The 23,353-nt window shown below is 41.8% G+C and overlaps 1 protein-coding gene across 4 annotated transcripts in view; it reads right to left on the bottom strand.

Annotated features, from left to right (window-relative positions):
• The window catches only part of FHIT (fragile histidine triad diadenosine triphosphatase), a 1,410,080-nt gene that overhangs the window by 31,397 nt on the left and 1,355,330 nt on the right, over window positions 1-23,353 (bottom strand). The window lies entirely within an intron of this gene.

The following is a 23,353-nucleotide window of genomic DNA, read 5'->3' as shown; positions in this document are numbered from 1 at the left end:
TAAGTCAAATTGTTTGGTGAACAGAAACCACTTCAGATCAATTTGAATTTTCAAAAAGTACTTGAAGGTGTTTCTTAAGGTCTGAGCTGACAAGACATCTTAGAAGCCATTTGTGTCAATGAGCTAGCCTAATTGTGTGCATGTTTATATATATATGTGTGTGTATATGCATATATATCAACAATGGCACTTATTGAGGGCTTACTACATCCTAAGTGCTTATACATGTGACCCCTGTTATACTCCTTTATGCAAAACTGAGACATTTATGACTTTTCACACTCTAAAAGGTGCTATCTCTTCCACGAGAAAAGGCAGAAATATAAGAAAATTTGAATTTTGCATTTTCACTTAAAGAAGAAGCCATTTTAGACCAAATGAGAACCTGAAGCTAATAATGAATTTGTACCACTTGCTCAAGTATATAATACAAAAAAGATCAGAGCAACAGTAAACTCATTATAGGGGGTGTTTGCCCATAGAGCCATATATCCAAACACCAATACCATATCATTTATATCCAAATAAATGGGAATCTTTAGCATAAAACCTAACCACAAGTATGTTTATGAGTACTATGTATCTCATGCTCAGAATTTTGCTGCCAGCTACAGTGTTATTTTGCTACATAGATTAAATCTGCTTAGTGGGTGAAACTACATTAGAAAGCCATTTTCTTCCATGCTAAAACAGAAATGATACCATTGCTGTGGGCAAGTGAAATTATATTGCTGTTCCACTAGTAGAAGACTAATTTTCATTTTTGCATCAGCTTTGGGTCTGTTATAAATCCATCTCCTAACAATTCTATGGAATGATGCAGAAAGATTAAAATAAATAAAAAAATATGGGCTTTGAACCTCCGGTACTCATGTCAAAGAAAAATTATGCATAGAAATCAAACACTAAGTGGTTTCATATCCATGCAAATCACAGGAATCCAAATATTGTAAAGCACTGGAATGATAACACCTTCATGGTTATTAGGGTAACTGCTGTTTTCATATGCTTCACAGATGGTAACATTAGGCCAATGTTTAGAAATAGTTTCCAAGAAATTAAAAATGAATAAATTGAAAATCCTCATTTTTTTTTTTATCAAACCCTGCCCCATTTTTAAGTACCTGCAAATTCTCCCTATCATGAACTAAATCTTCAAATAAAACGTATGACTTAGGAAAGGGAACTTAGATTTAGATATGTTGTTTTAAACCAATTTATCTGACACTCCTAACAGCATTCAATCTGATAAACCCCAGTGATGGCCCCGATAGTGGCTGTCTTGAAAGGTCCCAGAAGGATTGATTTATTTTTTCCTTTATCCCCATTTTGCCACACTGCAGTGGAACTCTGGAGATACGGACATGAAAAACTGCTGATACCAAAGGTCTCCCTCCCTTACCTATGCCAAGGGAAACTGTCTCAACTCTGTAAACCCTGAAGAGTGCAGCAAAGGCTTTGGGTAGGCAAAACAACAGGGATGAGAAGCCTCAGCCTGATTAAATTTGGTATTTAGTGACAGGTGCTGCAGGTGGTAAATGCATCAATGCAGCAAAGTATAGTATAAGCTTTACATAGACACACAGTGTGTAAGGGAGTGTCAATCATGCATGTAGACTTAAACCACATCTATATGCTAGAGACGAACCACACTGTCAGTCTCATCACCTCAAATACAATGGAATATATGTATATATGTGTGTGTGTGTGTGTGTATGTCTATCAAGGAATTCCACAAATAATGTGAAACTCACCTTTTGGGAGCAAAGGTGGTGTCTCCCTAAGGCAATTCAGGAACAACAAATATTAAAGGGAGAATGAACTTCTAAAGAATGGTTAACACTCCAGGGAGATAAAGCAGTCCTTACAGGGGTTGGCAGCATTTTCTTAACCACAAAACTGCCTTGCCCCAGTAAGATGTTTCAGGGGCAAGGAATGTCTGAGTCAATTTGATTTGAGCCAGGTGCAAACAATCAAAGACCAGACGAGTAAGGGAATAGGAGGGATTGCTGTAGCTTCTGAGCTATGACCAAAGGCTTGCTGCAGTAAACACAGTCCTGAGAACTAGCTTCAATCCTCTGAGGAGTTAAGATACGGAGAGGAGAAGGAGCTAAGACAAGGGGATGCACATGTCCATGCTCTAGTGAGGTGGGAAATGCCTAGAATGACTAAATTACTCTATGTTCAAAGAAGGACAGTGGATGAGTCTTTCTGATAGATGCCAAAAGTCAAAAATGGAATCCAGAAAGACAGAGCAAGGTAGCGGGGTAGAGGGCACACAGACAGGGAAAGGGAAAAAAAAAAACAGAGTGAAAGAAAAAAGAGAGTGGGGGAAGGCAAAGAAAAGGACAGATAGAGAGATAACTGGAGGTAGGGGCAACAAACACACATACACTTTCACACATTCTCACACTCACCACACGATTGCTGTTTCCTGCACCATCAAGCATGGTGTAGTGATTAGAGAATGGTCCTTCGAGTCAGAAGGTTGTGTGTTCAAATCCTTACTCCACCACTTGTCTGCTGTGTGACCCTGGGCAAGTCACTTCACTTACCTGTGCCTCAGTTACCTCATCTGTAAAATGGGGATTGAGACTGTGAGCCCCATGTGGGACAGGGATTGATTTCAAACCAATTTGCTTGTATCTTCCCCAGCGCTTAGTACAGTGCCTGCAACATACTAAGTGATTCACAAATACCACAGATATTATTATTATTCCTACTGCTCTGGCTGCATTACAGCAACAAAAGGCTAGAGAAGCTATGTCTGCAGTACAGCCTTCCCCCACTGCTCCCCTTCTGCTACTCAACTTGCAGCATCATTTCCACTATGAGTTAGGGCTTGCTCCCTGGAAATGGGAGCAGAAATAATTTATGAGATTGAGGGCAGCAGCACAGCCAGTGACCCTGGTGGAGATGGCTGTAATGTAACCACTGTTTCCCCTCACCAGTTGCTTGCTCCCTTCTTAAGGGTCCTTGGCATAGTCACAGTCTTGGGTATGACTGCTGCTATTGGGGCCAATCAATCTATCATAGTTTTTGAGTGTTTATTGTGTGCAGAGCACTATACTGAGTGCTTGAGAGAGTATAAAAGAGTCAGTGGACACATTCCCCATCCACAACAAGCTCACAGTCTAGAGGGGGGCCACTTTGGAAAAGAGAACCTTAATAGGTTCTGCCAATCATGATTCAAATCACAGAATGGTAATTACATTTTTATGACTCTGCTAAATTTCTTAGCTCTCATCTCAGGGGACATTTTTCTCCATTATTTGAAGCCTCTACACCTGAAGCTTGCTGCTGCCCTTGGCCTTCCTGTTGAAGAACCCTATCTGAACCATTTGACCCAGAAGACAAACTTTTTTCTAAGGGCCTCACCCACTTAAGCCTCGCCCTCTTCAAAATATTTTCTATAGCAAAGCCATCTTTCATAGAAAATTGACACTGATGAAGAAATTCAACATCACCTCAACTGTGCAAGTGTAGCTTATGGTTTCTGAAGAAATTAGTGTTTTGGGACCTATGATGTCAATCATTAAATGAAATCATTGTTTAATGAAAAAAATCTCCCTTTTAACAACTCTAATAGTTAATAAACCTCATTAGGGCTAAGACTATGATCTAGGTAAAGGCTAGAGAACTAAAATTAGGGTCAGAGGTAAGGTTAATTAGGCTTGGGGCTAAAGATATTTATGGAAATTCAGGATAGGTTTTGATAATCGGCATTTTAGATGACTGGATTATTTGTGTTAATGGCTTTGTGTTTATAACTATCAGTACATTGAGGTAAAGTTGCATTTTTATTGATACCAAGTAAAGGCTCAAATAACAATGTCAATCGAAGATTTATACCAGTTTTTAAATGGGCTATCTCCCCGGGGAAAAAATGTTCAGCAGCTGATGCAGTGCATTGCAGAAAGTAGGTGCTAAATAAATGGTGTTGATGGTGATGACTATTGTCTCCTGTGGGGAATTTTGATTTCAGCTGCAGTCTATTGACAGTGTGATCACACTACTTTTCCTCAGTGGAAATTTACTTAAACTGTGAAATTTGAAATGTTCTTTATTTACCTGCCTCCTCTAGCAAAGCTTGCAGCAATTCCATATTAGCAGGAACAAACCCAACCCAAGTGCCATTTCCTTGCAATTAGAAAGATTTATTTTAAGCATAATATTTTGCATTTCTTCAAAGCATTCCCAAGGGATGGATTGATACATTAAAGTAGAAGAAAAATGTATCACTGTATGATGTTTTATTGTCATTTGAGCATGGGTACGTTCTACTTCAACTATTTAAACTCACTCGATGCGGGACAATATAAGGTTTCAAAATCTAGTATGGTAGCTTAAAAGCAAAACCAGTTTAATGTACTAACCTGTTAGGACTTTTTGACCCACAGCTGAGAAATATTGCATTTAGGTTTTCTTTCTCATGAAGCAACCATACTAGTAATTCATAAAGCTAATAATTCATAAACATCCATTTATTCCCATTTTCATTTTTCAGTCCTGTACTAACACTTCCACCTCAGAGGCATGCAACCCACATTCTTGCTATGTTAATGTAATAAAGAATAGTGGCCTAACTCTGGCTCATAAGACATATGGGGGCCTTCACTTGCTGAATGGCATGTGGTGAAAAGTTTGTTACTTTATAGAAGCAATGGGCTGCAAATGCTGTTGCTCCAAGCTTTTTGAAAGCAGTGACATCCCCACCCTGCTTTCCGCCACTTGCTGCTACCCTCTTGATCCCAGGAAGCCTCTTTGCCATTTCAAGTAAATTAATTTATTTTCATCTGTAATTCTTGGCCACATTAGGTTTTAGTTTGTGGCAAAGTCTCCTGCCATCAGTATCTTTCTACATGCAGGCTTCTGTCTTTTGCAGTTGGACCTGATTACAAGCCAGGTTTTCTGTATCCACCACTGGTTTTACCTTTGGCAAATAAATGAAGGATTTTTATAAACGGGGAAGGGAAAGTGATAAACAAATATTTTCACAGTTTTCTTAGTTTAAATGCAATAATGGAAGTGATGAATGTTTGCAGAGATGCTTGTCTGCTCTGATGAAGCTTTCTCCAGGAAGAATAGGGTTTGTAGAATTTGAACCAAAGGCTTTATTCATATTTGACAATCAAAGTCTGAGATGTCATACATAAGGAGATTTCTATTCCTATAAAGCTTTGAAGAAGGAATTTTTATCTTCAGACATCCTTATGTTATCTACCTGAAATGATTTTCTATGACAGCAGTCTTAACTGGATTTCTAAGAACGCTTTTGTTAAAAATCATATATATGTATTCATTCTCCAATCCCCATGAAATAACAGTAGGTGCTTTCTCTTAGCTTATATTTACAACTTTTAAGTTCTCATTACATTAAATTGCTAAAATGCCCATGAATACCAACCCGTGAATTGCAGGCATTTTAGAATGTCATGGATGGCATAATGCAATGCAAAAATTACTTTTCAAATATAATAACAATAACAAAGATACTAACCTAATTAGAGAAGCAGCATGGTTTAATGGATAGAGTATGGGGCTGGGAGTAAAAAAGACCTGGCTTCTATTGCCAACTCTGCTGTGTGACATTGGGCAAGTCACGTCACTTCACTGTGCCTCAGTTATCTCATCTGTAAAATGGGGATTGGGACTGTAAGCACCACGTGGGACAGGGACTGTGTCCTACCCAATTTGCTTATTTCCACCCCAGCTCTACAATGCCTGGCACATAGTAAATGCTTAAGAAATGCTGCAGTTATTATTATCATTTTCAAATTTCCATTTTTTCATATGAAAATTTGGAAAAATACATAGTTCAAATATAAAATGTTATACGATACTAAACCAACAAATTACTCACTCATTCAACATACCAAGGCCCACAGGAACAAATATGAAAGTCAAGGTGGGGGGGGGGGAGGAGAGAGGGAGAGAGGGAGGGAAGGGGAGAGGGGGAGGGAGTGGGAGGGCGGGAGAGGGAGAGAAAGAGAGAGACAAAGAGAGAGTTTTTTTTTTAGCTATCTCTACTGATGGCAAGATCTTATCCACCATGTGTTTGACTACAGCTGAAAATCATGACCACCAAACCCTGAGGAATTGTTTGCACTTAAGGAAAGTTCCTTGCTGGGTAAACTGGGTTTGTCCTCATACAGAGCATGTTTGTTTTCAGGCCTGACTCTCTGCATCTCAATCTTTGTAAAATGTTTTCTCAAGGGGAGTAATAATAATGATAATAATAATGATGGTATTTGTTAAGCACTTACTATGTGCCAAGCACTGTTCTAAGTACTCGGGGAGATACAAGGCTATCAGGTTGTCCCACATGGGACTCAAAGTTTTAATCTCCATTTTACCCATAACTGAGGCATAGAGAAATTAAGTGACTTGGCCAATGTCACACAGCTGACAAGTGGCACAGCCGGGGTTAGAACCCACAGCCTCTGATGCCCAAGCCTGGGGTCTTTCCACTAAGCCACAGAGTAGCAGTAATAATATTTATGAAGTGCTTACTGTGTACAGGGCAATCAATTAATAATAATAATAAAGTAGAGAATGTGTTATATTGTGTTCAGTATTCAGTACAGTGCTCTGAACACAGTAAGCCCTCAATACAATTGATTGATTGAATAATAATCATCATAATTATGGTATTTGTTAGGTGCTTACTATGTGCCAGGCACTGTACTAAACACCGGGGTCAATACAAGAAAATCATATCCCACATGGGACTCACAGTCTAAAAAGGCAGGAAAACAGGTATTAAATCCCCATTTCACAGATGAGGGAACTGAGGCACAGAGAAGTGAAGTGACCTGCCCAAGTTCTCATGGCTGATAGTGGTGCAGTCAGGATTAGAACCCAGGTCTTCTGAGTCTCAGGCCCAGGCTCTTTCCACTAGGGCATGCTGCTTCACAAGGCTGTGCTTCACTATGTCTTCAAATCATTTACACTGCCTTCTTGGCTTGCTTATACAGTCTGTGACCATGGGACAGAATATCTCTGTGCGCCCTTTCTAGCAGCTGACACATTGCTGTGCTTGCATCCACCTTCCAGAAGGCTGTTGTGTGGCATTTACCTCTTCCAGACAAACCAGTAGAAGTTTTTATTGGCTTTCTTCAAATCTAAACCATCCACTGCTATGTGGCATTGTTTGAGACTGTTTTTCACAATGTCTTTAAATTGTTTATTCCATCCTCCCAGTTTTTGTGTTCCCCATTTTCCTTCCCCCTTTCAGTTCACTATAGAGCAGCTGTCTAGGTTTCCTGCTATCAGAAAACAGTACATGTCAGTTCCTAAAGCAAGCTTTGGTCAAACATATGCTCTGAATCCCAAATCCCCACCTTCCACTAGGTTCCAATCCTTTGTGGAGACTTTAATCTGGGAGGGTTTAGGGGGTATCACCGTTTTGTGATTTGTGTGCAGACTGCTGTAAGCATGCTGTTGAAACTTCCTTTTCCTGACCTTTATACATATAATATGACATGAGAATATCACCATACTCTAAGGTTAATCTTTTTTTTTGTCATCTTGCCTAGATTTGTGGAGGTATCTCCCAATTCTTGAATTTCTGTTCTTCGACAAATTATACAAGCATTTTCTTGGCATTCATAAAACTGTAAGACTCTTGTTTATCAGCCTACTACATCTCCTTGCCTCACAGTACAATAAATGCACTGTTTCTGTTCTATGGCTTTCTTGAAGCAGATCATTACTAATGTCTGACTTCTTGGGTTTCCTGGTAAATTGCCCTTTTCTTTCACCTCGAGCAGAAAATGCTCTTCCACCAATAATCTCTGACTGTCACTTTTGATTACTTGTAAATATCAAGTCTCTTTAGGTATTTCGGTTTGTGAAAAAGTGTTTTATTTTCTCACTCATGTTTCTCGGTGTGAGTGGCCTGGCAAACCAGACAGCTGTGCTTTCCGCTATTTTATTAAAGTTGTTAGTGTTTCTGAATACCTTATGCTTTTATTGCTGTAATCCTTAAGGGAAACAAAATATTGCTTGCTTTGCATCTCATACATAGAGGCTTTTTGGAATCCCTGCTTCTTGCCCTTTGGAAAGGAAATTCTGAGTATACCATTCAGGAAATTTTTGTCATCTCAAATCTATTACCTGGTATTACTTTGACTGATGAGAACATTATCAAGTCTTCAATTTAAGCAAAACTGAATGTAGAAAAGGAGAAATTTTGATTGCAGCTGAAATGCTGAAATAAGCTTTTATATTAATTAGTAACATCTCTGTTTCAGTGAATATGCAGTGTTGATGTTTAAACGTTCCTAAATCCCTAAAGTATTTATTAACTAGAAAATCATAGCACTGGAAAATAATTATGCCAGACCACTGTATTATAATAAAAACCCAATTGTTTAGCCAATTATACATTAAAGTATCACATCAAGCCAATGACGAAAAAGCATGTGTAAGTTTGCTGGCATCACAGTTTGGATCAGAGATTACCTGACTGCTAATGCAACTATCCATGGAGTTTCCAACATATTTTATAAAACCTACTGAGACATGTTCTTCAGATTTAAATTCTCCCATTAGAGGTCAGTCAGAGCAATGCTAACTGCTGTATACAGAGTAGTGGACTAAGTTCATGGGACAGAATAATAATAATAATAATAATAATAATAATAGCATTTATTAAGCACTTACTATGTGCAAAGCACTGTTCTAAGTGCTGGGAAGGTTACAAGGTGATCAAGTTGTCCCGTAGGGGCTCATAGTCTTCATCCCCATTTTACAGTTGAGGGAACTGAGGCCCAGAGAAGTTAAGTGACTTGCCCAAAGTCACACAGTTGACAATTGGCAGAGCTGGGATTTGAAGCCATGACCTCTGACTCCAAAGCCCGTGCTCTTTCCACTGAGCCAGAAGTGCAGGAACATTTCTGTCCTCTGGGAATTTACAGTCTCAACTGGGGAGACAAGTGAACACAAACTGCCAAATGAACAACAGATGAAACAGTAAGAATATTAATGGGTCGAAGATTTTTAAAATGGATCCCTTTCTATGTGAAAACTTGGTGGGAAAATCTCTACAAGTAACGAACACTTATTTTTGTCCTGAGCAAAAACTGATCAAGAAGGACAATTTCATGTTTTCCTTGAAGATTAAGAAAAATGAATAATTCTGAAGTTGGTACCGGCTAATAGTTTGCTTTCATTTAGAACTGTCCATATAGTACCTGAAGTAATGGTACTTACTGTCTCCTGAATATGATGCACTATGCAATATGATGCATACAGAAGCAATGTGGCTTAATGGAAAGAGCACAGGCTTGGGAGTCAGAGGTCATGGGTTCAAATCCCAAATCCCCCACTTGTCAGCTGTGTGACTTTGGGCAAGTCACTTCACTGTGCCTCAGTTACCTCATCTGGAAAATGGGGATTAAGACTGTGAGCCCCTTGTGGGATGAGATAACCTTGTGTCTACCCCAGCACTTAGAACAGTGCTTGGCATGTAGTAAGTGTTTAACAAATGCCATTATTATTACTATTATTACACTAAACATTTGGAAAAGCTGCAAAAGCACAAGACTGCAAATTCCTTGAGGACAGGAGACTTGTCTACCAAATCTATTGTCTTGTACTCTCCCAAGCACTTACTACTGTGCTCTGCACATGGGAAGCACACGATAAATACCATTGATTGAAGTCATGTTTCCTGCCCACAAGGGTCTTACCCTCTCATGGGGAATATAGACACAAAATATTTAGAAAAAGTCTCAAATGTAATGACTAAAAAATTGTTGTGGAGGTACTTGTTCTGCACAGGTTAATCACAAGTTATCAGTTGGTCATTTCCTTAGCCCAGTCTGGGGTTCATGTATGATTCAGTCCAAACACCTTTTGGTTGAGTTCAAATCAGTTTTCCCAGAATATTGAGCCACATCATCCTTTCAAGCAACTCTAGTACTTATGAACTTACTTACACCTCCTTAGCAGTCATGTATGTAAGTCCACTTTATTTTTGTCCTCTAGTTGTAAATACTTTTATGTTTGTCTCCACCATTAAAGTGAAAGCTCCTTGAGGGCAAGGAGCATCTCAGCTATTCTATACTTCCCATGCACCTAATACTGTCCAGTCTACCAAGTGGCACTCAAAAAACTCCGCTACTATTACTACAATCATGTTTAGATACTTATAATTTGTTCTATCTGCAACTCTATATACACCAAATTACACAAGCATTTAAGAAACCAATCACAGCATTTTTTTAGATGTTACAGGAGGACTTGTACAGTTAGTCTACATAAATACTGTTGTTACTGGTAGTTGTTCAGTTACCATGGCTACCCCAATCATCTGGGAGGGACTCAGCCCATCAGTAACATCATAGATGTGATGTAGGGTAAAGACCAATTGATTACTGGCAGAAAAGTGGGTAGTAAATGAAGAGCCATTAGACAAAGTGGACAAAAATTCAGGATATGGTGTTCTCCAGGGTCCCACCAGAGTTAAATGAAAACCCCCTTGGTAACTCTCTACTTTTTTCCTTTGCCAGGGAAAGTGCAGGCACCCACGATGCTACCAGATGCTCAGTGAGAGAGGGGATGCAATGAACTTTCCCTAAGGTCTCTCCAGGATTCTATTGCCCAGTATTCTATTCCCTTAAGCTGGCCATGCCAAGAAGAAATAACAAATTAAAATGCAGGTAAAATGTAGTACCTGGAAAATCACCAAGTTTGTTTTGAATTTATAGAAGGAATTTTCAACAGTGATTTTGGTGGGATGGTTGAGGGAGGGAAAGAAGAAGCAGAGCGAATAACATTTTTTATAACCTCCTGCTTTTCAACAAATGGTGGTTACTACAGCACAGCTAAAATTCACTTACTTCCTAGCATTCCTACAGTGGCCCCATAGTTGCCCCAAATCTATGAAGGATTGAGGGAATGTAACCTCTGATAAAGGGACCTTCCAAACTGCAATAGTCCTAATTGCATGTGATTATTGCACTAGAAAAATAACTAAAGTGGAATGGGAATGAGACTTTGCACAATTTTCATTCAGAAATTTAAAAGAACCATTCATAATTTGGAAATCCATTGATGTTTTCTGTTAGATGCCTTTTAAATGATCCACCTGAGAGAGACTGTGTGTGTGTGTGTGTGTGTGCATGTGTGCATATAACATCTCATAATTAGATATCTAGATAAAGGCTGAAAAAGGAGGCATTTGGAGGTACTGGAGCAAAAAGAATGAGAGTAAAAAATAGAATTAATCAATCAATCAATCAATCAATCGTATTTATTGAGCGCTTACTGTGTGCAGAGCACTGTACTAAGCGCTTGGGAAGTACAAGTTGGCAACACATAGAGACAGTCCCTACCCAACAGCGGGCTCACAGTCTAGAAGGGGGAGACAGAGAACAAAACCAAACATACTAACAAAATAAAATAAATAGAATAGATATGTACAAGTAAGATAAATAAATAAATAAATAGAGTAATATTTTAGGGCATAAAAATACACTTTGGCTTGAGTTGCAAGATATTTCTGGTAACTGTATCTGTTTGGCTAAGTAACCGTGGCCAACATATATTTTTATACTTCAAATGTCCAGAAGCACACACAGAGACTTGATTATTAGTTTAATAGCTTTACAGATTCAGCAGTGCTACAGATTAATGTCTGAAAAAAAATAAAAACCTTCCAGACAACTGAAGGTTTTCACCAGCAACATAGAACTGAAAGTTGTCATGGAATTTTGCTAGTTAGGGGAGTATACTGTCCAATAATGCATGAATAAAGAGCTGGAAACCAGAATCAAAAATACGGTGTGGCTTCAGCAGCTTCCAAAACAGAGTGCAGCAACAAGAAATCAGACTCCAGACCAAAATGAAGGTTCTATAAGGCTGTTGTGGTATGACAGAAGACAGCCAGAATGGATTCAACAGTAACAACTGTGAGCCACAAGCAAAGATGGCAGGACAAGAATACTAACAGTGGAGTCCTAGAATGCAGCACTGGAACAATGCTCACAGTTCTGCTGGGCAGGACATAAGAAAAGAATGGGCAATAACAAGATACCTAAAGGTGGGGGGGGGGGGGGGGAGGGGGGGGAGAGAGAGAGAGAGTGTGTAGGTGGGCTCTGAAAGGGGACACATGCAAGTGAGGAGGACAGAATAAATGACATAATGAAGCATAATCTTAAACAATGCCACTGGTGGGAGACTACTGCAGGAGACAGAGAGGCCTGGCATGCAGCAATCAGGAGGGGAATTGTTCCCCTTTTTCAAAGGCTTAGTGAAGTTTGGGATACTAAGTGGCAGGACTGAAAAGAGACAAATCCATTACAACAGCGGGAACTATGCTTAAGGACAAACAATGCACAGGGCCAGTTGGTCACATATAGGCACATTTGTACACACAGCTTGAATCTTACCATTTAATAGTGCCATCTTTGAAAATGAAGGACATTTATATGTAAACACACGTACATATAAATGAATATATCATTGATAATGCCCACCTAAACACAGTTTTACTACACTGAGTGGACACATGAAGAGGATGAGTGCCAAGAAGACACCCAAACAACTGCTTTATGGAGAAATGAAACTGGGAAAATAAAAGCAAGACGGGCAGAGGAAACATTCTAAGGACCCAGTAAAACAAAGCCTCGGGCAAAGCTATGTCTTAGCTGAAAACTGGGAATCAGTTGGCAAGGATAGAACAGCATGGCACATTACCATCTAGAAAGAACTAGCTCTTTGCTTTGGGTCCCACATTGGCCTTTTTAGAGTGTGTCTGTCTGTCTGTCTGTCTGTCTCTCTGTCTCTCATGAATTTCATTGCCATTGGTGTCTTCAAATGTAAAGTACAACTATATGTAACAACTGGTTAGTTGGTTATGGTATTTGTTAAGCACTTACTCCTTGCCAGGTATTGTGCTTAGTGCTGGGGTAGATTCAGTCAGTCAGTTGTACTTATTGAGAGCTTACTGTGTGCAGAGCACGGTGCTAAGCACTTGGGAGAGTACACTATAACAATGTAACAGACACATTCCCTGTCCACAGATAGTCGGATGAGTCACATGAGTTGCAGCCCTTGTCCCACATGGAATTCACAATCTAAGAGGCAGGAGGAGCATGTATCTTATCACCCATTTACAAATTATGAAACTGAGGCCCAGAGAATTTAGGTGACTTGACCAAGGTCACACAGCAGGCTAGTGGCAGAGTTGGTTTTAGAATCCACTGAGTAGGCACTCCAATACTATTGAATTATATACAAATAAATAATACCTTAGAATAGATTCTGAGACATTTGCTTAATGAGGTTGAGACTGTGGCTGCTTCATTGTATAATACCAAATGAGGACCAAAGGTCACAGTCCTTTAAATGGGCTGATCTAAGGGAGGTGTGGGGTTAGAAACTCCAGCCAAGATCCAGTTAATAGCTCTGTAAAGGTTCCAGAAATCATGGCCGAACCAGAGTCCTTTAAAAAGATAACTACTAAAGCCAAGATTTAATCAATATTGCAAACTGGAAAGAATGGCAACATAAAATTAGAGGCTTGAAAAATGATGTTAAAATCCACTGAAGTTTAGAGCTGCAAGTGCCAAGGTTGACAGTAACTGGTTTCTGGAAAAGTGACAATGTGCTTAGCTACATAATCAATCTCTCAATCATACTTATTGAGCACTTACTAATTGTAGAGCACTGTATTAAGCACTTGGGAGGGTACAACAGAATTATCAGACATGTTCCCTGCACATAACTAGCTTACAGTCTAGAGGGGAAGACAGACATTAATATGAATAAACAATTTATAATATATAATTTATAGATATGTACGTAGGTGCTGTGGGGTTGGAGGTGGGGTGAATATCAAGTGTCCCAAGGTCACAAACTGAAGTCCATAGATGATACAGAGTGTAAGCTCATTTTGGGCAGGGAATGTGTCTGTTGTTGCACTGTGCTCTCCCAAGCGCTTAGTACAGTGCTCTGCATACAGTAAGCACTCAATAAATATTGCTGAATGAATGAATGAGAGCAAATCATGGAAAAGAAGGCTTAATCACGGAAGGCCTCTTGGAGGAGATGAGTCCTTAGTAATCATTTGAAGGTGGAGAGGGTGGTGGTCTGGGGTATCTGGAGAGGGAAGGGAGTTCCAGCATAGGGGGATGTCATGAGAAAGGGGTGAAGGGAGAGACAGATGAGATTGGGGCATAGTGAGTAAACTGGTGCTAGAGGGGTGGAGTGTGCAGGCTGGGCTACTTATAACTTTAAAAGCTTGGCTTGGGGAAGTGAATGGAAAAAGAGTTCAGACTAAAATTAGCCCCCAATTAGCTCACCCCAGCTTCCTTTTTGTTTACCCCAGTTAGAGTTTAAGAAGACAGAAATGCATTACCACAGGAAATTCTTTGTAGAGGAAGCTTGGCAGAAGCTTCTACAAGATATACAGCATATGTTGCACAGGAATAAAAATGGAATTTCCCTTCTAAGCTTTTCCTGTGGAGAATTCAGCCCTGGCTCCTTGGGAGTGGAGCTTCCCCCATTAAATGCAGAAGAGCCAATCTAACCCCAGAATGTCCCAAAGGTTTCAGTGGGAGGAGAGATTGGCCTTCCACTCCCTTCCCTGAAGTTCTCCTACCGGTCCTTGTGTGGTTGTGACTTTGTTGCCTCACACCTTGCTGTCTGTAGCATCTTTATTTCCACTGTGTTTTCAAATCTCTTATTTTGTCCTCATAAAAACTCTGTGAGGTAGGGAGGAAGAAGAATTCGTTTTCTCATTTTATGAAAGAGGATACCGAGGGACAGGAAGTGACTCCCCAAGGTCATACGGTAAGCAGGTAGCAGAGCTGTGACTAAAACCCAATTTACCTTGCAGCCAAGGGCTCCCACCACCAAGACACACTGCTCTGCTGGAAAATATCTGGTGTCCTGCATTCTAAAAAAACAGGAGTACTGGAGAAGTTCAAGGAGAGAATACAAAGTTCTGTTGTAAATAACAACACTCTGTAACTGGAAGTGCCTAAGATACAATTGAGGAAATAAAGCTGGAAAGCCAACACTGGCACAAGAGACCTATTCCACATCAACAGTATTAATCTCTGTGCACCCAGCCTGGAATATACCCCTTAATGTGTGCTTTTTTTCTGTTTTTCAATGGACGGGAGATTAGAGACTCCCCAGGAGGCCAGAGTGATATCTACTTTTTCAGTTTTCTCTGTTCTCCAATTTTGAAAAACAGGCTTAGAAAAATCAAATAAAACTCCTTTCAAACACAAACTTTCATGAAGGAACACCCTTAAGAGAACAGAACATTTATTCGAAAAGCAATTTTGGTGGCCAGTCATTTTCAGTAATCCTTTTCTAAGTGTCGCAGATATTGGTGTCTGAGTGAGATCACTCTCCTTTCATCTGGAGTGATAGCAAAATGTGGGGTGCAGATGGAGGAATGGGGAAAAAATATAGGGCCAATTTCAACATGCACTTGAATATCAGGTACTTTGTGTTTCAAATGGATTCTTGTCTGAACTCCACTCCCTCTTCTTAAATAGCCTTCCAAAGGCCAGGTAGTCCTATTAGCTACATGAAAGGTGCCTTTAAATTACACCCGAGATCAGAATCATCCCTTCTATATGCAAAGGGAAGTCAATAAAGTCAACAGAAACAGAGAGAGGGAAAAAACGATCCACCAAGTTGAAAGGAAGCTGAAATGAACTAGAAGCACACACTGTATGTCTTTTAAAATGGTCTTGTCCCTAGCAATTAAAGGCAGAATGCATTCTAGATTACAAAAAAGTGAAAGCGTCTGTAAAATATATTTATTTCTCTTGGTAAACTTCCCAAAAGTAGCCAAATTTTCCCCTCCCTCCCAGTAACTGTATTGCATGTCCAACTTCACTTTTCTTTCTTAAGAGCAAGTGTATAATTAATCCCAATTAGAGGAAATATCAGAAAAGAGATCTTGTAAAATACAGAGCTATCAAACTACATAATCCATTCTGGCAAGCATATTTCCTAAATGTGATTGATACTGACAGACCTGTTTTTGGGTTGGTATCTACAGTGAGGCTGTGTCCAGGAAATTGAAGCCAGGGACACTCTTTTCACAGAAGAAAATTGTCAGGAGAAATACCACACAGTATTTGCTTGTGTGTTATACACCCAAGTAAGTAAGTCAGAATGCCTTTCTTCCACAAGCTAGGTACTCTCTTTCTACTGGAAAATGATTTTTTGGCCAAAAGAATGTAAACATTTCAAAACTACAATGCTATTGGAAAAACTGCTTCTCGTTCCTACAAAAACTTGGTAAACTGAGCCTACAGTCCATTTATCCATTACCAGCACACCTTCCCATTGGAGCCCTTCCAGGATTGAGTCTGTGCAAAATGCATGAACAAATTGAGACCACCTTTCAACATGCCTCTCTCTTTCATTTAAAAACCCACCTTAATGAAGATATAAAGCCCAGCAACCAGCAAGAATGCTGAATTTTCCATGCATGACAGTAGATCTTTGTCAAAAATGATTTCAAACATTTTAAGAAAAAAGTGCACTTGGTAGGAGCTGATACTGTATTATTATGCACTCAGTGCTCATTTTGCATGTTTTGTACCTGACCTAATCCAGAAATCTGCAAAGATGACAACAATGAAAAACAAACGGCAAAAAACCCAGATGGCAATGCAATGAAACATTAAATCCAATTCCCATACCTGAGCAGTACCATGAATATTTCACAGAACCACTGGGCTTGAAAGGAAGACACTCTGACCTTTTCCAGCATCTTAAGGAATGTCTAACCTTGTAATTGCTACTGTCATGCTGCCAAAACACTGTAAAATAAGTTGGTTTTTTAAAAAGCTTTGGTATATCTTTTAAAAATTAGCATCTTGAAGTTAAAAACCAGAAGTAAGAAAGCCTTTACTTTAGCTTCAAGAGAGAATAAACTTCTAAAACAAGAGGACTACTTGAACTCTTGATAATCCTTTTGCCTTGGTGTCACTCTGGGGCTGGATATGCTCTTTCAAGGACAAATGACCAAAGATGAATGTACATTCATCCCTTTATTTTTCAAAGTAACAAAAAAGTGCAGCACTTTCAACTTGCATTGAAATAATTTTTAGCCTTTACATTTAGCTTGTAGCTGAAATCACAGGCACCTTTTTTCATTATTAACATGCCATAGCATGTTAATCGTTAACTACCCCCTGTGATGCCATCACCTATTTATATCATTGCTACTGTTTTATCGTTTCTGCATCTCAATTGTTAGCCTCCCACTGTACTGTCACTGCCCAGCTGACCTCACCATGAACTTTCAATTCCATTGCTCCCAACTGCCATTCCCACTCCTCACCTTCCCCTTCCCCTCTCCCACTCAGCCTTTTCCCTCCCGCTCCCCCACCAAGACCACTCCCCCTCACCCCCTACCAAGGATCCCTCTGTACCAGCGCCAATTCTCCACTCCTCCCTCCCAGCCCCCTCCCTCCCCTCCTCCCCGCCCCTACCCCATCCCAGTTCTCCTTTCCCATCACCACCCCTCTTCCCACTCTCCCCCCCTAGGCCCCCTCCAACTCATCCCAATCCAAACCCTCCCCACCCCTCGCACCTTTCCCCCTTCCTCCCCTCTCTCGACAGCTACTGCCAAGTGTGGCCTCTGGAACCCCCACTCCGTTTTAAGTAAGATCCCTTTCATCCTGGACCTATTCCTTTCCAGCTCTCTACTCCTCCTTGCCCTAACTGAAACATGGTTGTCTCCGGATGACATCGTCTCTTCTGCTGCTCTCTCCAGTGGAGGCCTCTTCTTCTCCCACTCCCCCAGACTCACCAGAAAAGGAGGAGATGTCGGTTTCCTTCTCGCCCTCCAATGTCGCTTTCACACTATCCCTCCTCCCCCTTCCCTTTCCTTCCCTTCCTTTGAAGCCCACATTATTCACCTCTACCACCCCCTCCAGATTCTTGTAGCTGTCATCTACCACCACCCCCCCGGCCCCACCTCCAACTTCTTTAATGATTTTGACCCCTTCCTCACCTTCCTTCTCTCCTTTTCCATGCCCACTCTGATCCTCGGAGACTTCAACATCCACATGGATATCCCTGATGACTCCTCTGCCGCCCGCCTTCTATCTCTCCTTGACGCTGCCAACCTCTTGCTCCATCCCACCTCACCCACTCACCAACTTGGTCATACCCTCGACCTCATCATCTCCTACCGCTGCACTGTGTCCACCCTCACCAATTCTGAAATCCCTCTCCCTGATCATAATCTTCTCACCTGCCTCCTCACTCACACTCCTTTCCCCTGTAAATCCATATTACTCCCTCACAGAGATCTCCGCTCTCTTGACCCCATCCATCTTTCTGAGTGCCTGACAACCCACCTCGCCTCCCTCTCCTCTCTACACAGTCTTGATGATCAGATTACTGCTCTCAACTCTACCCTTTCTGCTCAGCTAGACTCACTTGCTCCCCTTTCCCTTTGCTGCTCTCGTACCACTAACCCACAGCCCTGGATCACTGCCACTGTCTGCCTCCTTCGCTCTTATGCTTGAGTTGCCAAACGCTGCTGGCAAAAGTCTAAACACCATGCCAACCTCGTTCATTTCAAGTTTATCCTTTCCTGTCTTAACTCAGCCCTCTCCTCTGCCAGACAAAACTATTTCTCCTCCCTTATTGACACCCATGCCCATCATCCCTGTCAGCTCTTCCGTACATTCAACTCCCTTCTCAGGCCCCCAGTTCCTCCCCCTCCTCCTTCCCTCACCCCCAACAATCCGGCCTCCTACTTCATTAACAAAATTAAATCCATCAGGTCTGACCTCCCCAAAGTCACTCCCCCCGCTTCTCCAACCCCCCAGGTCTCAACACTCTCTGCTACTCTCCCATCCTTCCCAGCAGTATCCTCAGAGGAGCTCTCCTCCCTCCTCCCAAGTGCTACTCCGGCCACCTGTGCTTCTGACCCCATTCCCTCTTATCTCATGAAATCTCTTGCTCTGTCCCTTCTCCCCTCCTTAACTTCCATCTTCAACCACTCACTCTCCACTGATTCCTTCCCCTCTGCCTTCAAACATGCCCACGTCTCTCCCATCCTAAAAAACGCTCTCTTGACCCCACCTCACCTTCTAGTTATCACCCCATATCCCTCCTACCATTCCTTTCCAAACTCCTTGAACGAGCTGTCTACACGCGCTGCCTCGAATTCCTCAACACCAACTCTCTCCTCGACCCCCTCCAGTCTGGCTTCCGTACCCTACATTCCACAGAAACTGCCCTCTCAAAGGTCACCAATGACCTCCTGCTTGCCAAATCCAACGGCTCATACTCTATCCTAATCCTCCTCGACCTCTCAGCTGCCTTCAACACTGTGGACCACCCCCTTCTCCTCAACACGCTATCTGACCTTGGCTTCACAGACTCCGTCCTCTCCTGGTTCTCCTCTTATCTCTCCGGTCATTCATTCTCAGTCTCTTTTGCAAGCTCCTCCTCCCCCTCCCGTCCCCTTACTGTGGGGGTTCCCCAAGGTTCAGTTCTTGGTCCCCTTCTGTTCTCGATCTACACTTACTCCCTTGGTGACCTCATTCGCTCCCACGGCTTCAACTATCATCTCTACGCTGATGACACCCAAATCTACATCTCTGTCCTTGCTCTCTCCCCCTCCCTCCAGGCTCGCATCTCCTCCTGCCTTCAGGACATCTCAATCTGGACGTCTGCCCGCCACCTAAAACTCAACATGTCCAAGACTGAACTCCTTGTCTTCCCTCCCAAACCCTGCCCTCTCCCTGACTTTCCCATCACTGTTGACGGCACTACCATCCTTCCCATCTCACAAGCCTGCAAACTTGGTGTCATCCTCGACTCCGCTCTCTCATTCACCCCTCACATCCAAGCCGTCACCAAAACCTGCCGGTCTCAGCTCTGCAACATTGCTAAGATCTGCCCTTTCCTCTCCATCCAAACTGCTACCCTGCTCGTTCAAGCTCTCATCCTATTCCGTCTGGACTACTGCATCAGCCTCCTCTTTGATCTCCCATCCTCGTGTCTGTCCCCACTTCAATCCATACTTCATGCCGCTGCCCGGATTGCCTTTGTCCAGAAACGCTCTGGGCATGTTACTCCCCTCCTCAAAAATCTCCAGTGGCTACCAATCAATCTGCGCATCAGGCAGAAACTCCTCACCCTGGGCTTCAAGGCTGTCCATCACCTCGCCCCCTCCTACCTCACCTCCCTTCTCTCCTTCTACAGCCCAGCCTGCACCCTCCACTCCTCTGCCACTAATCTTCTCACCGTGCCTCGTTCTCGCCTGTCCCGCCGTTGACCCCCGGCTCACGTCATCCCCCTGGCTTGGAATGCCCTCCCTCTGCCCATCCACCAAGCTAGCTCTCTCCCTCCCTTCAAGGCCCTACTTAGAGTTCACCTCCTCCAGGAGGCCTTCCCAGACTGAGCCCCTTCCTTCCTCTCCCCCTCGTCTCCCTCTCCATCCCGTCTTACCTCCTTCCCTTCCCCACAGCACCTGTATATATGTATATATGTTTGTACATATTTATTACTCTATTCATTTATTTATTTATCTTACTTGTACATATCTATTCTATTTATTTTATTTTGTTAATATGTTTTGTTTCGTTCTCTGTCTCCCCCTTTTAGACTGTGAGCCCACTGTTGGGTAGGGACTGTCTCTATATGTTGCCAACTTGTACTTCCCAAGCGCTTAGTACAGTGCTCTGCACACAGTAAGTGCTCAATAAATATGCTTGATTGATTGATTATTAATTACCTTATGTCAGTCATGCATTTTTCCATTCATCACAATAAATGAGCAAGCTAGAGCTCCCAAGCAAACTCAGAAGAAACACAAAATGGATACAGATGGATGAGATAAAATACCTATGACATTCTCCTGGGGTGCTCTTCATAGTCTCCTGAAGGAAGACCAGAGGCAGCGTGGTTATTGGCTCATGGGTTAGGAGAGCAGAGAGTAGGGCTTAGTTCGGCTTGGCTAGGCTCAGCATTCTATGGAGCACTGTGTGGGGAAATGTAGGGAACAGGAAAAATTTCCTTCTTTCCAGACCACAAGGTTGACTATTGAGTAGGTGTCCCGATGAGAAATTGAGAGTAAAAGCAATTAGTGGTGTGAACATTGTCTAGTCCACCATACACCATCTTCCCTGTCTCAAAAGCCCATAACCTTGTTGTTATCCTTGACTTATCTCTCTCACCCAACTTGCATATTCAGTCTCACCAAATCCTGTCTGTTTTGCCTCACAGCACCTCTAGAATCAGCCCTTTCCTCTCCATTCAAACAGTTACTGTGCTGATCCAAGCTCTTATATCCCACTTTTTAAAAATGGTATTTGTTATGCACTTACTCTGTGACAGGCAGTGTACTAAGTGTTGGGAGAGATACAAGTTAATCAGTCTTGACTACTGCATCAGCCTCTTTGCTGCCCTCCCTGCCTCCTGTCTCTTTCCACTGCAGTCTCTACTTCACTCCGCTGCACAGATCATTTTTCTACAAAAACATTCAATTTACGTCTCCCCACTCCTCAAAAACCTCCAGTGGTTGCTCAGTCACTTCCACCTCAAACAGAAACCCCTTACCATGAGCTTTAAGGCACTCAATCAGCTCGCTCAACCTAGCTTACCTGATTTCCCTACTCCCACACTTCATTTCTGTACCTCAGTCTTAATCCATTTTATCACCAATCCCTTGCCCACAACCTCCCTCTGGCCTTAAACTCCCTTCCACCTCATATCTGACAGACCACCACTCTTCCCCACCTTCAAAGCCCTACTAAAATCCCATCTTCTCCAAGATACCTTTGCTGCCTAAGCCTCATTTCCCCTATTCATCTTCCCTTCTGTGTGATCTTTGCACTTGGATCTGTACCCATTATGTACCTGATATTCACCCCACCCTCAGTCCCACAGCACGGATACACTGCTGTTTCCTCTATCAGTAATTAATTTTAGTGTTCATTCATTCAATCATAGTTATGGAGCACTTACTGTGTAAAACACTGTGTGAAGTGTGGTGAGCCCACAACAAGCTACCTTTCTAGTGACTGCTTATGATCCTGTGAACAGCAACAAGGAAGAGACTTTGTGAAGGCACTGATGGGCTTTAGTTGAGGGCAGGTGATTGCGGGCCTGTGGGGGTGGACCATGGAGGGAGGTGTGACTTTCTCTCCCTGTTCTACCTAGTAATCGGCCTGGACCAATCAATGGCAGCCATTTAAAGCCACAGCTGCAATGCCAAAGGCAGATAAAAGGTGGTCTCTTTGAATCACAGGGGGTATCTTGAGGCAGCCTGGTCTCTCTTGCATGAGGTACAAAGGGAAGTACCTGCAGCAGGAGAGCAGCACTTGGAAGGGGAAAGAAGACGCAATAGCAGAATGGCTTCTTTGACCACAGAGTAATATTACTCCCTGAGTGGAGTGAGTGTGTGTATATTTCATTCCCTTGAACATTGGTAGAACTAAGTAAAAAACTTTACACATTAATCTTGGTGGCCAGAGGTGTGGTTTGACTTCTACTATGTGTCACTGAGGCTCCCCCGATCCAGAAAGGTACAAACTTGGTACAAACAAGAGAGGTCGTGACACTAAGCACTTTGTGTCTGTTTCCTCTGCTAAAATGTAAGCTCCTTGTCGAAGTGTTATACTGTACTCTCCCAAGTGCCTAGAACTCAATAAATACTGCTGCTTGATTACAACAATGAATTAATTCATCTTTAGGGCAAGTTGCTTTTTTTTTTTGCAGCTCTAGGGAACTAGGTTGTTCTGTGCGTACGTTATTCTGTGGGGTTTGTAACTGCTCCTGTAGGTATAGTTTTAAACTCACACAATTTTTAAGAGTGTGATACACTACAAAGACCACAATTTGAAATCCAAATTATTTGGGGGATAGATTAGAATCTTCAATATTATGTTTCAATTACTACTACAATCAATGTGTTAGATAGTTCTTTAAAATGCCCAAATGATGCTGCCATCTTGTTTCCCCAATGAGCATGAATAGCAAGGGAATAATTCTTTAATGTTAATTCTTTGATGTGTTTCCTTCAAAATATTCTACAACAATTATAAGTCCTGCAGTACTTATTTAAATAATGAAATGGTCTCTTCTGACATTGTTGTGACATCTAATATAACCAGATTCCAAACACAGGGTTAATTCCATTCAGAAAGGTGACAGGACAATTCTTGTTTGAACTTTGATGCAAACCCAGTGAATTGTCCTTTCACATTTGATGCTTCAACAGTTGAAGAGTCACCATATCTTTTGGGGGAAATATGGTTTGAACTGAAATAACTGCAATAGCCTGGAACAGATCTGAGTACTTGAGTTTAAGTGACATTAGCTGATTTTTGCTAGTAATAAATTT

The sequence above is a fragment of the Tachyglossus aculeatus genome, chromosome X1, assembly GCF_015852505.1.
Source record: "Tachyglossus aculeatus isolate mTacAcu1 chromosome X1, mTacAcu1.pri, whole genome shotgun sequence".
NCBI classification, from domain to species: domain Eukaryota; kingdom Metazoa; phylum Chordata; class Mammalia; order Monotremata; family Tachyglossidae; genus Tachyglossus; species Tachyglossus aculeatus.
Note: the sequence above shows the minus strand (reverse complement) of the source record. Positions and strands in the feature narration are given on the sequence as shown.